At 47.8% G+C, this 15,262-nt stretch overlaps 1 protein-coding gene across 1 annotated transcript in view; it reads left to right on the top strand.

The window, feature by feature from the left end:
* Positions 1 to 857: 857 nt before the first annotated feature.
* Bach2 (BTB domain and CNC homolog 2) overlaps positions 858 to 15,262 on the top strand; it is a 332,975-nt gene continuing 318,570 nt past the window's right edge. Inside the window, exon 1 of the mRNA XM_055599432.1 lies at positions 858 to 1,062. The gene's annotated coding sequence lies outside the window, so the exon portion shown is untranslated. The remainder of the gene's footprint in view (positions 1,063 to 15,262) is intronic.

Genomic DNA, 15,262 nt, shown 5'->3' on the forward strand with positions numbered 1-15,262 from the left:
AGCGGGCGCGCGGGGCGGCGGGCGGCGCGGGGCCGCGGCAGGCGGCGGGTCCCCGCCCGCGGCGCCTCCTGGCATTTTCTAGGAACGGGAGGGGGCGGGAGGCGCGCGGCGGCGGCGGCGGCGGCGGGGCGCGCTCTCCCGCCCGCCTGTTGACGGCGGCCGAGGCGGCATTGTATCGCGCCCGCGTCGCCGGCTGTTTTGGACCGGCAGGGGGAGGAGGAGCCGAGGGTAGTAAGTCAGTGGCGCGGCGGGGGGAGCGCGGCGCGAGCCGCCGCAGCTGTCAGGCCCGCCCGCCCGGCCTCCGGCCCCTGCCCGCCGCGGCCCCGCCGCCAGCGCCCCGGAACGAGGCAGCCGGGCGCCCGGGCGCAGCCGTGCCCGGGGGAGCTCGCGGCTCCCGAGGGGGACACCTTGCAAACCGCCGCCCCCGCCCCCAACGTCCCACAACACACGTCCACACCTGTCCGCGAACCCCCAGGGCTCCACCCAGGAGGCGAGTTCAAGGAAGGGACAGCTCGCTGCACCTCCCCGCGCCGCGGCCCCCGGGTCCTCGCAGTTCGCTCAGCCACAGGGTGCTGGGGAGGCGAGCGGCGCGGAGAGGGCGGCGGGCGGCGCTCCCGGACTCCCCCCGGTGCCCGCGGGAGGGGACCCGGCGTCCGGGCGGCCGCGGGCCGGGTGAGGGTGTGCAGGCGGTCCGAGGAAGCCGGCCGGGCGGCGGGGTCAGGGCACACCTCCGCCCTGGGGCCACGGGCACGCAGCGTCTCCCCCGCGTGCTCCTGCACACATGCAAGTTTGCAACTTGGGCGAAGTTCCTGCCGGGCTGGGGTCCAGGTGGTTTTGTGTGTGGCTCCACGAGGTGCTGCTCGCATCCCGCGGGTCCAGCCCCTGCTGTCACTGTCTCCAGGAAGGAGAGGGGCTGAAGCTTCCAGCCCCGGACACCCAGCCGCGACTCGCAGCGGGCTCGTGGGCGGCCAGGCGACGTGCTCCTGGATTTTCACCTTCGCTGTCTAGAGTCGTAGTCTCCGCCTGCTCATTTCATCTGCTGAGTGTATTTAACTAAAAAGGGTAATTACTTTAGATAAAATTCCTTCCCTGCCTGGTGGGAATCTTGGCGGAGACGATGCCTAAAGAGATTTTCTTCCTTCCTTCCTTCCTTCCTTCCTTCCTTCCTTCCTTCCTTCCTTCCTTCCTTCCTTCCTTCCTTCCTTCCTTCCTTCTTTGCTTTTGTGTGTTTAAGAATAAAATTAGAGATGCTTACTCTAGTAACGGTTTTCTCAGATCATTAAAATGTAACATGTAGGAAATTGTTGCGCCACTAAAGCTCGGGCTGGCTGGAAACGCTGGGCTCGAACCGCGATTGCCTCTCCTGTGGTAGAGATGGCTATTTCCGCGAGGCAGCGGGCGACTTGCTTAAAACCGTGAGGTCATCCCGTCCTGAGCCTCCAGCAGCTTACCAGTGGCCAGCCTTTTTCATTCTCGCAGGTAATAAACGTGGTGGCGGGGAGAGACATCTTGTTAGAATTAGGCTGGCTAATTCAGTGTTCCAGCCACAATGCTGCAGTGAAAGGCCTGTCAGTCAGTTTTCCAGGCGCTTATGATCGCCACGAAACTTTGAATGGCTTCTGGTGTTCTGTTCCTTAAAACGACTGATTACCCACTTTGGTGCTATTTGCCATTTTTGAAACCCCAAATCATTCAAATGAAGGCGGGTACCAGTCTTGGGGCGTGTAATGTTTACATTTTGTGTTTTAGGGGGCTTCAGGTTTGCTGCGTGGTAATCTAAATGTTTGAGTAAATTCTTCTGGTATCTGTTCTGCAAGTGGGTTGCAATGTCAGTTCTTAGGGATCTGTTTTCCTGAGGTATGTGATGTCTAAGACCTAGCTAGATTGTAAACACTCCTGTTAGTTCTTCATGCTTTGCATGTTGTAGCTCAGAATCTGCCAAGGAACAGGAGTGAGGCAGAGAGGGTTGGAGGGAATAAAACATCCCCTCATTTACTCTCCGTGCTACCTGTGTCTGGGAGGATGCCATGTATTTTCTTCCTATTGAATTATGCCCTCAGACTCGGAATCTTGAGGCAGTCCCTTTCCAGCCACTCACCTCTGGCTGCTGTGTGAGGGGCTTAATTATTTGCAACCTGCCTTGAAATCCCAGGATGAAAGGCACTGAATAAGTGCAAAGTATTGTTATTCAGATATGGAATTTAATGATCCATTACAGTTCATCAGGAAAATGCACTTTGCCGTGATGGGAGGAAATGTTTCCACCTGATAGAGGGTAATAATAAGTGCTTAAAAGTAGGCTCAGATTACAGATGAGACAATTAACTCCAGCCATGTGCTCTTCAATTTGTTGCAATTCATTTTGTGATCAAAGTGAGTTACAGAGAGCCAGATGGTCAGGTTCACGTTCAAATCTCTCTCAAGCCAGCCCTGCACTTGTGCCTACCGTCAGCACGCCGATGGGACTTGGTAATTCATTAGTGATTGTGGACTGTCCCTCAGAATTTGTAATCCAGGCTCCTATGATGCCAACAGAAGGGCCCAGGCCAATCAGTTTTGTTGGGAGCAGTTTAATTTTCCTTGGATTAGCATCTTGTTTAGCATCTCTGGTGTGGATCCAGTCTTAATAAGGAAGAAAGAGACCCTTGGTCTCTTAGGCTCTGCTATTGAACTACACGGCTCTGGGTTTTAAACCTTGGATTTCAGGGATATGGCATCTGGTTTGTTTCAAATGCTGGCCTGACTGTTGAATGAATGAGTCAGTGCTTATGTACATTAGCACCTTGTTGTTTCTCGGGGGAGGGGGCTGACGGAGGGGGCTAGAAAGAGAACGGTCTCGGTCTCAGAGGTGGGGGACCAGGGCATCTGCACCCTGCTCTGCCCTGCTCTGCTCAGACTGCCTCACACCTGCTGTAAAATTATGTCTTTGCCCTCTCAAAACCTGAAATCACAAACAAAGGGGCCTCCTTTCTGCCTTCCACTGCACCCCTCAGACTGTGTATCTGGTCCTAATGAGGAGAGGGTGTAGGCTAGGAGCGTGGGGCAGCCACTTCCTTCTAAGTCTGCTGTTGCCAGGCGGGACACGTGGGAACGCTGCTGTCTTTGTGCTCCAGGTCCTTTGCTTGTTGCAGATTGTTCGGGTCCCTATTCTAAAGTGTTGATGAGAAGTCTGTAAAAACTGGGGCTGGGTCAGAGATGGCTCAGTGGAGAAAGACACTAGGCCGAAGTCTGGCTAGTCTGAGAAGCTTGAGTTTGGAGAGAATCAATTTCTGGAAGTTGTGCTTTGTGCGTGTGTGTGTGTGTGTGTGTGTGTAAAAGAGATAGGTAGATAGATAGATAGATAAATATGATTCTTTAAAGCTGCAGGTGGCCTATTTCCCACCACTGAATATACTAAAACACGTTATTGTTTAATATTTTCAGGCTGATTATTCTCTGAAGTCTGACACATAGTACATGATTTGTACATGGGTAACAAATGAGTAGTACCATAGTCAAGAAACCAGAAAGGAGAATGAGGGCCTAAGTTAACATTGTATCTCATTCAGGGATTACTACCTTCGCTTTTTGTTTTTGTTTTTGTTTTTTAATGGAAAGTTGAATCTGAAAGGTTGAGATTGAACCTTGGGCACAGTGCTGCTCTGCAGGCAGAGAACCCATTGTTTGTTAGCTTCTTGTTGCTGACCAAAGTAGAGTGATTTGTTTAAGGCCTGAAGACTTCCATACCTATTTGCATTTGAGAACACCAATGAAAACAATATGTTTGCTTTGTTGATTGTTCATAGCATGCTAGGTTCTCTGCCTGCATGCGCCTCCCGGACTCCTACAACAACCTGTGAAGCAGGCCTCGTGCTGGTTCTTCCATCCTAACTCTTGAATGTCTGCATGTAGAGTTCAGCTCATGGCTCAGCGGTTCAAAGTGTGCTAAGGGTGGCCTTGAATGCAGCCCAACACAAAACTGTAACTTTACTTAAAACCTTCCGAGCATTGTTTTAAGAACTCCACTGGTTCTCAACAGTTATCAGTGTCATGTTGGGATGTCAAGAGGTTGGACTTGCCTGGAGGTTGTTTCCCCATCTGAAATAGACTGTGGCAAGTTGTGATCCTGCAGCCTGGAGAGAATACCACCTCAGCCCTCATCTGCACAGAGCCGCAAACAGGCCGAGTGTGTAACATTTGTCCGCTTCTGCAGTTCAAGCAGCACACCCTCCAGGGGCCTCCCTGTTGCTCGGCTTTCCATCTGGGCATTGCAGAGATGACAGTGACATCAGGCCCTAGCAGAAGCACTCAAAGTTCAGAAGTCAGGGCTGATGGCAAACACTGGAAGGTCTGTGAGGGGAGCTTTTGGCAGAGCTGGACTTGCATTAGGAAAAACAGGACCAACCATGGTATTGAGAGAAAAAAATCCTGTCTTATTAGTGACAGTATGTGACAGGATATTTAATACATATTAAGATTCTATGTAAATAGTCACAAAAAAATTGGAGACAATGTGAACTAAACATTTTGTAAACCCAGTAAGGTTGCTCAAAATATTGTTAACTCATTTTTCTTTCTTTCTTCTTCTTTTTTTTTTTTTTTTCTGTTTGCTTTGGTCTAGGAAATATTTAACAGAAAAATTATTTGTCAAGATTTTCCTTTGAGTTTTTAAATTTTTTTTTTTTTTTTTTTTTTTTGTTCGTTTCAGATGTCAGTCTACTTAAAGCCAGAATGTATTTAACCTTGCAATCAACATGCTGTTGTTCCCTTGAAGAGGGGAATGGTCTCATAATCTTTACCCCGCTGCCTACCTTTTTAAGGCCCGCTTCATCTCTGAGGAATCTGTGGCTTGACTGCACTAGTGGCCCTACTTCAAACCTCTGGCAAAGTTTCTTTGTTTTTCCTTGAGCTTCCTCCCCCCACCCCCATTTTGTTTTTCACCAAAATAATGAATGTCCCCAATCAGAAAACATTTCACGTCCTATGTCATTCAGTCTCAGGAATTACAGGCAAAGCGCTCCTCCATCTTCCCCGTGACTTCATCATCACGGCTTTCCCAGCAGGTCACCTTGGTTAGCATCTCCTTTGTTCCTCATCAGGAATTGTCTTTTGGGTTCAAGACATGTTGTTTTCCTCCCGACTTTCTGTCTTATTCCTGAGGGCTTCAGGACACATTGCTGCTGTGCAGACAGCCAATGCTTCTGGCCAGCTCCCTGTGGCCCTGTGTTGGCGTTCATCTTCTCCGCTCCCAAGCACCAGCCCAGCCCCTCTACCTTTCGTTATTCTTTCTAGCCCTTCCTGAGGCTGCAGCTAATATAGGCAGACTTCAGGCCATTTCAGAAGGCCTTGGCATGTGCAAGTTGCTGTCACTGTGGCCCCCCATCTCTTCTCTCTTCCCTGTCACTCTAGGCAGATACTTGAGGACTAGTCTAACCTAGTGGAAGTTAGCTGAGTTAGCTGAGTCTAACCTGTGGAAGGTTGGGAACTTCTCTGATTCCAGGAGTGATTTCCAGTCCACCAATATGAGAACCAAATGAACAACTGAGCATGCATGCTCACTATCTTTGTAAGTGTTCCAGAAGCCACAGATTCTCCCCCACCCCCTCCACCCCCGCTTTGGTTTTTTGAGACAGGGTTTCTCTGTGTAGCCCTGGCTGTCCTGGAACTCACTCTGTAGACCAGGCTGGCCTCAAACTCAGAGATCCACCAGCATATGGTGAGTGTGTCTTACTGTGGCTGGTAACGAGTCCTGGCCCTTAAGAAGCATATGATGCCGTTGGAAGGATGGACTAGTTGGTACAGATAGCTCACTTTACCTTGTGTAAGGGGAGGTGAGCCGTTCTCCACAGGCTACAGAGTGGGGATCTGGCCTAGTCGGAAGGTTGGGGAGGCTCCCCATCTCCAGATGTGAGTTTTAGGCAAGGCTATTTTAAAACTTGGGGCTTGCTGTTTTCCTCCAGCCTCCTGATCCTCTTAATTCACAACTATCTTTGACCCTTTGGAGCATTGTGTAACCCACGCTATAACCCCTGGGGCCATCTTGGCAAATGATAGTCTTGTCTACAGAGTCCAGAATTGATTTATTTACCTGTGTCTTTAGAACTGGACAAAAACAGAATTGCTAATTGCCCAAAGTACACTCATGTTCTTACTTGGAATAAAAATACAAGTTAACATTGTTACTTTGAGCATTTTAACATCGTTTGACAATATTGTGTTATACCTATGCAAAGATGGTTAGTGAAAATGTGAGCCTATCTTCCAGCAAGAAGCTCTGACCTCCAGGGGAGTGGAGAAAGGAGTTGGAGGTAGAATGATTTTGGACCTTCCTTGGAAGCTCAGATAAATAGGAATACTGAGTACCTATTTAAAACAGGTCAAATATAAGGCATGCTAAAACGCTCTGTTTTTCCTGTATATATGTTGTCTGAATTAAGTCAATCATCCTAGCAACCCGGAGCAGCATCACAGATGGCTCCAGGTGCTGAGCGGGAAAGCAGGGAAGGGACACTAGACACCTGATGTGACCAGGGGCCACCATGCTGTGTGTCCCCCTCGCCACTTTCTCTCCGAAGTGGGACCGCCACTGCTGAAATTTGGAGTGGACATTTAGGCAACTCACTCTGAAATACAGGCTGTTTTCTTGACGTCTGTTCAAAAGATGAACTTGGAAAACAACTTCTCTGGGAACCTGGATTGAATGCGTATCTCCCCAGTTACAATCAAGATTCTCTTTCTAATGGCTGTGCTCCTCAGCTCTTACTTAGTAAGCATTTAAGGAGCAGAAAGTGAAAGTGATTACATGGGAACGCAAGAGATAAAGAGGGAGAGCATGAATCCTGTTTCTCCACCCCCAGGCTTTATCTCTGTTCCTCACACTCCCATCCTCTTGATAGGTGAAGAATTTGCCATTGGAGGTTTTTGGTGAGGGAAGGAAGAAAAGATAATGAAAGCAAGGATCCCTTCAATCCTGGGAACACTACCCTGGAGGAACAATCGCATTCATGACCAGTTCTAATTGGGAATGTCAACTGGCAGTGACAGAGAAAGCAGTAACCTTTGTCCCCATTCTAGGCAGTTTCAGGAAGAGATTATCTTGCCAGATTAGCATGTTGCAACTTTCAACTGGAGATCTGAATGAATCTGAAGGACTCTGCTTGGCAAGTGTCCCAGTCACCTGGGGTTTGGAAGGGTCATCGCTCAGAATGCTTACTCAGCGCCACTCTGCCTGGGCTGGACAGCAAATTGACATTTCAGTCAAGAGGCATCCTAGGGGCTGCCTGACCGCTAAGTGCACGGGTAAGGCTCAGTTAGGGAGATGGTAAAGTGTATGACTGTGCCGCACTCGTTTCTTTTAGCATGCAGTTCAAAATTTGGAGCTGGCTAAATGCGGAGATGCTCAGTGCGGCAGTGTTGGAGGTTTTAAGTGATTAAAAAAATCAAGCAGATGAGTGCAGAAAGATTTCTATGCAAACAATGATGAGCTTAAATTAAAGCTGCTGATTTAGTGTGAGAATTACTTGCATTGATTTGTAGAATATCTATATGGGTTCAAGATTCCATATTATGCAAATGAGTAAACCCTGAAGAGTCAAACTGAAGGAAGGGGGAAAAAAAAGAAATTATCTGTGAAAGATATTATTGCCATTCAGTGAGAGGAAAATGTAGACACATTTCAAATTAGCACTTACTTTCCACGAGTCCCCTGGCGTGACTGGCATCAGGGACCACAGGCGTCGTCAGAGTTGTGCGGAAGCCAGGCGGGCTTGCCGTGAGTTCCCCTGTCCCCTTGAGGCCACCTTCATGCCCCGCTCTGCTGTCTCTTGGCCACTTGGTGCGTAAGCCAGCCCCTGCCCTCTTGATCTCTAGCCACTATCAGGAAAGGATTGTATAGATAGAATTTTATGAGAAAATGTCTAACCCAGCACACCTAGAGCATTGCTTTTCAGAGGTGTCGGCATCTGAACAGGAGAAGGACAAAAAAGCAAGCAAGGTGGGCAGCCTGGGCCGTCCCACACGGTTACCTGCTGCTGGAGGGCCATGGTGAGCAGGAGGGTCTCTCTGTGGACCCAGCACTGGGCAGGAAGCAGAGACGGGGGGTCAGAGGACACGAAACCACAGTGAAGTGAAGGTGTAAAACACAGATGGTTCCTCATGATGCCTTTGTGAGACACTGGATTTCAGCACTCCAGCCTCGGCACAGGTATGTCATGTGACGTTCAAGCTGATCTCCAGAGGGAAACAACAACAGGTCAAGGACTGTTGATTTTTGTCAGCTAGTGACAAAAATCCTGTGAAAGTATGCCTGACTTCTTGAATATTATGGTGTGGGGAGGCAGTGCGTCAACCTCTTCTACCTTCTCCCTCCCCCTTCCCCCAGAGTCATTGATAAAAATGGGCTGAGGAATTCATTTCAGAATTAGCTTGTCCCCTGCTGTTAGTACAGTGGTGTGGGCTGGACACTAAGAGAGGCTGATGGGCTAAGGGAACAATGCTTATTTTAGATGAAGTCATTGTCTGGTAAACAACCCCTGGGGGATGAGGTCTGAGCGGCTTTACCCCTCCAGCAACCATGCTGTGTTGGGTTGGTGGCGCCATCTAGTGCCAATCTCTGGAACTGTGCTGGACCACCGTCCTCATCCTTGAGATAGGGCTCTCTGAGCTGGGTGGGGACCAGCTTTCTGCAGAAGGGCACTGTCCAGCCAAGACTGCTCTCTCGTTCCTACCTTTTTTCTGCTTCTGAGTATAAGTAAACCTCCACATCGTCTTTTCCCCCAGACTCCACAGCTCTCTGCACCCTCTCTTCTCTTTACTTTTTCAACTCTTAATTCTTCCTCCACTTGCCTTCCTTCCTTCTGCTCTCCTTCCTCCCACCGTCTTTCCTCAACCTCCTCCTAGTACCAACTTTTCTCTTCTTTGTTCTCCTTCCTTTGTCCTCTTCCGCCTGGGACTAAAATTGTTTGAGAAGCTTCCTGTGGGTACTAAAAGAGGATGACTGTCAATACTTTTCTTTCCCCCTTTGAAAGTTTTCATATTTATTCTGTGCAGAAGTCGCTTGGAAGACTTTGTCCTTCATCTTCTGCTAATTAGACATTTTCCTAGATTCGGTCAGAAATGGGGGGGTCGGTGGTGGAGGCTTTCTTCATTGGTTTTGGAACTGTTGTGGCAGTGTTATTTCCTACCTTTTTAAAAATTTGTTTTACTTTTATTGTATGTGCATTAGTGAGAAGGTGTCAGATCCCTTGGAATTGGGGTTACAGACAGGTGTGAGCTGCCATGTGGGTGCTGGGAATTCAACCCAGATCTTTTGGAAGAACAGACAGTGCTCTTAACCACTGAGCCATCTCTCCAGACCCTATTTCCTACTTTTAAGTTACAAATATAACCTCACACGCATACTGTAAGCTGGATGCATTCTCACGGACTGTCCTGCGATGCTCCCTGTTGAACACACTGCACTTGGCTTTGAGGAAGTGTGTTCTGAGTTCCAGTTCTTCCTCGGGGACTCGGGGTTCTGTGTTATACGGAAGAGCGGAGCTGAGGGCACATAGGTCAGGGTCTGGCACAGATGGCCATGTACCGACAGCCATGGGGCCTGAATTAGTGTCTTAAGTTTCAGTGTCCCTCACTCAACACTTCAGTTCCCACATGTACTGAACACCTCATAGTGTGGCTTTGAATGCGAGTCTCCTCGGAAAAACAGGAACTGTGCTTCGGTTACCAGTTCTTGTGGTCGGCATGGCAGCTATTTTGACTTGTCAGAGGAGAGGAAAAGCAGTTAAATCTAGTTAAAATTAAAGCCAGTTAAAATTAACTGGCTCATGAGATTTGAATGCAGCTGTTCCACACATTGGAACAGAGAGTGAAGGTTTTGGCTTTTGTTTTTTGTTTTTTGTTTTCCACTACTGAGTATTATTGGTCATTACCTCTTTTTAAGCCAGGGTGTAGATGATCTGTATTTTTTTTAATTTGGTCTGATGTAGGAAAACAGTAACTGGGTGTCGGGGTGCAGATTCTTGTGTGCCCCGTTTTGGTTTGCTCTTGATTGTGTACCTCTGCAAGGGTATTGAGCAGTCAGCAGTTCCCCCGCAGCTTGCTGACTCATGCGCTCTGTTGGCTACTCCGCAGTGCTCAGGGCCAGGGTGGCCTGGGGACGGGGCTGCCTTTCTCTCGAGTCTTCCTTCCTCTGCCCAACACAGCCTTCTGGTGGGTAGGAATGAGGACCAGTATCTGCCTCTGAAGGGACAGCATAGAGAACACTAGCATTTCTGGAAACGCAAAGGAAAATTGACTTTCACTTTATTGTTTGGGGAATCTTCGAGCTCAGCCTGGAAAGAGCTGACAAAAGGGAAGGGACTTGTGTTGCTTTTCCTACTTATCACCCCAAGGGCTGTACACAAAGCTGGAGGGGGCTTCCTTGGCATCTCTGAGACCTGGCCCACTTGTCCCTCTGTGGGAACTAGGGTGCAGAAGCAGGGGCCAGGGCAATAGAGGGTATGACTAGCAAGCCTTCCCTGGGTAACCACAGGCTTTGTTTGCATCTGTTGCTGGCTATCTATCGATGATGTAAAAACAAAAACAGCACCCCAGCCTTGCGTCAGGAAGATGCTACCGGACTTAGCTGACTCCATCAGCTGTGTTGTTTACATAACTCAGTTTGGGTATTTCATCGGAAAGTGTGAAATGCTGTTTTTCTGAGGTCTCTACATAAACTTCCTTTTGTGGATAGGAGTTGATCAGATCATCCTAGACTCCCAGATGATGATGCAAACGAGCTGAGCTGGCACAAGGAAAGCTTTTCAGGGGCTGAGACAGACCCGCCTTGGTCTCTGGGAGAAGCTTACCAGGGCTCTCTGACCAGTAATAAAGAAAAGGCGGAGGTGACTGTAGCATGCTGTTGATGGACATGCTTGGTTTCCGCCGATAAGGGTGACTCATCAGTATCAATAGAATTGTGACTTCTAATAATAACACAGCATGAGCCCTTCAAAACATGTGGTTTTAGCCCTCGCTCTCAGTGAAAGGTTGGAAAATGTTAGTTTGAGCTTTTTCCCCCTGACCTCTTTCTGTCACTGGAGTATGAAATTGTGTTTTTGTAGGTGTGATGATGACCCCATTGTTTTCTCCTCTTACTGTTTTTAGTTTCATTATGACTAGGAAGCCAGAGTGGATTATTTCATCGCTCAGAAATCTGTGCACTAAGCATCGCCTCCAGGCTGTGTTTTGAGGGAAATGTGGCTGAAAAGCAAATCCTCCCAGAATGCAGAAAGGAAAAAGCTGAGCAGACCACAGGCGGGGAGCTGCTCGCCTCCTACACAGTCTATTGTGAAGGGCTGTGGGCTTGCTGAGTGGCCCCACTGCCCCGTGAGTCACTGCCAAAGGATTCCAGCACGGGGTTCACAGAAAATGAGAGTCATCCATGGCAGAGAGGGAGCTGGCTGTTTCCATGGCCAGGGGCTGCCACCGTCCTGGGCACCAGCCTGCTCGTGTCCGCACGTGAGGCTCTCTTGTTCTCCTGTTGGTTAGGGCTGGTTTCCTGCAGGCCATTCTGCTAGCACTTGGCCACGCAGACTTCTTCATTCTGTCCTTACAACAATGGCATCTCTAGGCCCAGGAAGAGCGTACCTGCTCACAGTCCTGTTTTACTTTCTAAACATTCCCCCCCTTTAAAGTGCTGCCAGCCTTTTGTGCTTCATTCCCGAGCTGCTAGGCAGGCCCTTGCATCTTCTCTGCCTGGCCAGGGAAATGAGCCCTTCCTCACACAGCACTCACAGGGGGAACCGCCTGGCACGGGCCCTGGGAACCGTCCTGTACAGTACTTGCTCTTAAACTGAGCCATCTTGCCAGCTTTTCACAGTCTTATCATCATTATTACATGAAGTTTTATGTCAGTCTTGCCTCTTTCAAACTTCATTTACAGTAGCTCTTCTGTCTTACATGATCTTGCTGATATTTTCGAGTTTAGTGTGATGCCTCTCTGTTGCTCTCTGTTGTATCTTTTAGTGCTTCTCTGGGTGGCTCTCACAGGGACGCTCAGTAAATGATGGAATGATAAAATAGACTCATTGGTTCTCCAGCTCTAAATCTCACCTGCTGTGTTCTGCTGCCCACAGCAAAAGTACAGGCTCCTCAGCAAGATATTTAAAGCTCTTAAAACCTGTTCCTACCCTGAGACTTAAGGTGTATTTTTATTCTGCACAGCTTCCCAATTGTAAGTTACATTTTGGTTCTGAAATTTAAAAAACTTACCCTAAAACTACATTTTGAAACAGTAAATAATTTTGAATGCATTGTAGGTCCACTCTTCCTTCCAGGCTCTGGTTAAGCAGAACTCTGTCTGGAGACAGGTTGTGCTTTCTGTTGAAGATAACATACGTGTTCCATGACAGCAGTGTGTGCCCGGGGGCCATAGTGGATGGCAGAGATTAGTGTGGTATGAGCTGGTCCAAGAGAGGGCTGAAGGGAAGGGAGGCTTTAAAGAGTGGAGTTGGAACTACGATGAGAACTGTGGGGCTGGCTGGGTGGTCCTCAGTTCCTTGTTTGTCTTTATGTTACAGCTGTGGGCTGACACCCTGTTGTCCCATGTGGACTGTTATCAGCGTCCTGTCCTTGCCTTTCCTTCCCTCCTTCCTTCCTAAGAAAAGGACTCACGCTGTAGCCATAGCTTGCCTGAAGCTCTCTGTGTAGACTGACTTGGTCTAGAAGGTGTGGAGATCTTCCTGTTTCTGCGTCCTGAGTCTTGGGGTTAAAGGTGTGGACCACCGTGCCCAGCCTGCCTTTTCATGACTAGTCACAAACTAGACCTTCTTAAAATACAGTGTTTACAAGGATATGGAGAATTCTAGGTGGAGACCTAGGTTCTGGGGTTTTTTGTTTTGTTTTGTTTTGTTCTCAAGTTACAGTTTCTCTTTGTAGCCCTGGCTGCCCTGAAACTGGCTCTGTAGACAGGCTGACCTCGACCTCAGAGATCCATCTGCTTTTGCCTCCCTAGTGCTGGGATTAAAGGTGTGAGCTGCCACCGCCCGCTGGTGATTCTTAGAGTAGTACAGAAAGGTAAAGATATACAAGGAGTCTTCCAGAGTTGTCATTTTCCACAAAAGGTGGGTGCTTGCCAGTGATAGCACGAAGAGTGAGAAACAATTTCAGAATGATATTGGTGGCACTAGATAGGCCTAGGATATGTAAAAAGCAAACACATGAATCAATTAAAAAAAAAACGACAGATAATCCAGTATCATTTCCCAAAACAAGAAAGCTAAATGCATAAAGAGATGGTTGACCTTATTGATAGTCAAGCACATGCAAATTAAATAGATAATGGCATATCATTACATGCTGTCTGGATGGACAGGCTTTTAAAAGTCAGATGCTAGCGTGTGCTCGTGAGATGTGGGTGGAGTCTTGAAAAGAGCTGGTAAGAGTGTAACTTGGCACAGCTATGCTGGAGAAGTTTGTAGTCAACGGGCAAATAACTTACAGCCCGTCCATCGCACTCTGGAGTGTGCAGCCAAGACAGAACTCCTCGCCCGTGTGCTTCAGGGGGCGCCGGCAGCCACACCAGCCCCGAGATGAGGCTGGGTTAGTACATGCTGCTCTGTCTCTGTATGGATGTTCGGAGCGGGAAATGAGCTGATGGGCACAGGAGGCTGCAGAGGAACAGCATTGCCTGGATGGAGAGACTAACTGTATCTAGGATCCCTCCTAACTCTTAATGCTTTTACTTATTAAGCTACATATGTAACAGAAAGTACCAGTTCCCATGGTGATAGTATCATTTGAGTGTTAGGACTGCTGAATTGCTTCTGTATGGATTTCTTCCCCTTCCCCCATGTTACTTAGGTATATGGGTGGCTGTAGGAATTAAAACGTATGCAAGTCCACAGTTTCTTCTTTCTAATATGTAGGATCAAATTTTTGCTTTAAGTGTCTCTGTTAATGTCTGTCAAATGTTTTCTCCTGTATTTATTAGAAATTCCAAAGTAGACTAGTGTTTTGTATATTTAAAAAAAAAACCCAAGAAAAACATGTAAATAATAAAACGTCTCAGCTGTGTATGGTAGCACACACTGGATCCTGGGGCTTGGATGGTTGAGGCAGGTGGATTGCTGTAAGTTCAAGGCTAGCCTGGGCTACAGAGTGAGCCACTGTCTCAAACGAACAAACAAGCAAACAGCTCTCATGCTATGTTGACAGTCTAGCTCTGACTGTGCAGGGATGTCTGGAGTCTGACTGTTTTGGAGTGGTTATCCAAATGCTTCTTATTCTTCAGGTTGTAGATCTGACAAGTCAAATACCAGTGTATTCCCCTTGAGGGGAACATCTCTTTTCTTCACTTAAGTATTCTGCCAGCTCTCCTTTGGACTGACGAAGTTCAGTTCAATCCATGAGTCATTTAATCTTTCTCCTTCATGCAATTAGTCACTCCTTTGATGTCCACAGCAAAGCTAAAGCTCAATGTGATAGTCATAAAATTCCAAAATAAAAAGTTTCTTAAATGACTTAAAGTTAGATCTACAGGGTGCTTTACTCTACAGCTAAAGTGAAGACAGTGCCTCATGCATTCAGGCTGGATAATCTTGAGCTATTTGTTTAAACAGGTTTCCACATCTGTTTTATACCTTTGAAGCTGGCTTAGAGAACGTTTTGTGTATGTGTATGGATGAGGCAAAGTAGATAAAGGGCTTTGTAAGGTGGCAAGGAGCCACAGACATCTTAATAATCTTTATGAATCATAATTATGCCTTAAAAACATTTTAATTGAGATTTTTTTCCATACAGTGTATTTTGATCCTGTTTTCCCCTCTCCCGATTCCTCCCAGATCCACTGTACCTTCCTACCCACCCAACTTCATGTTCTTTCTTGCTCTTAAAAAAAAAAAATCAAACACAAGAAATATACACATAAAAAATGAAAATCAAATGAATGAGAAAAAGACCAATAAGAAAAAAAAATACCCAAACAAAGCAAACTGAGCCAGAATGTCTACAGAGATACCACTGAGTTCCTTTTGTGTTGGCCCTCTACTCCGAGGCTTAGGGCCTGCTGTGAGGTGTGGGATAAACCCAGGGAGACTTCATTGGCGAAACAGATTTTCCTTTTGCCAGTGGGTATCAGTTGCAGACAGCTTCTTGGTTAGGGGTGGAAGCCCTCATCCCGGCTCCTCTCAGCCCCGGGACCCTATCTGGCTTGAACCTACAAGGCCCTATGGAAGCTGCGGTCTCTGAAGTTTATATGTGTGCCAGTCCTCTTGTGTCTGGAAGACACCGGCTTCCATGGCCACCT

This window comes from Psammomys obesus, unplaced genomic scaffold (genome assembly GCF_907164565.1).
Source record: "Psammomys obesus unplaced genomic scaffold, mPsaObe1.curated_primary_1811, whole genome shotgun sequence".
NCBI classification, from domain to species: Eukaryota; Metazoa; Chordata; class Mammalia; order Rodentia; family Muridae; genus Psammomys; species Psammomys obesus.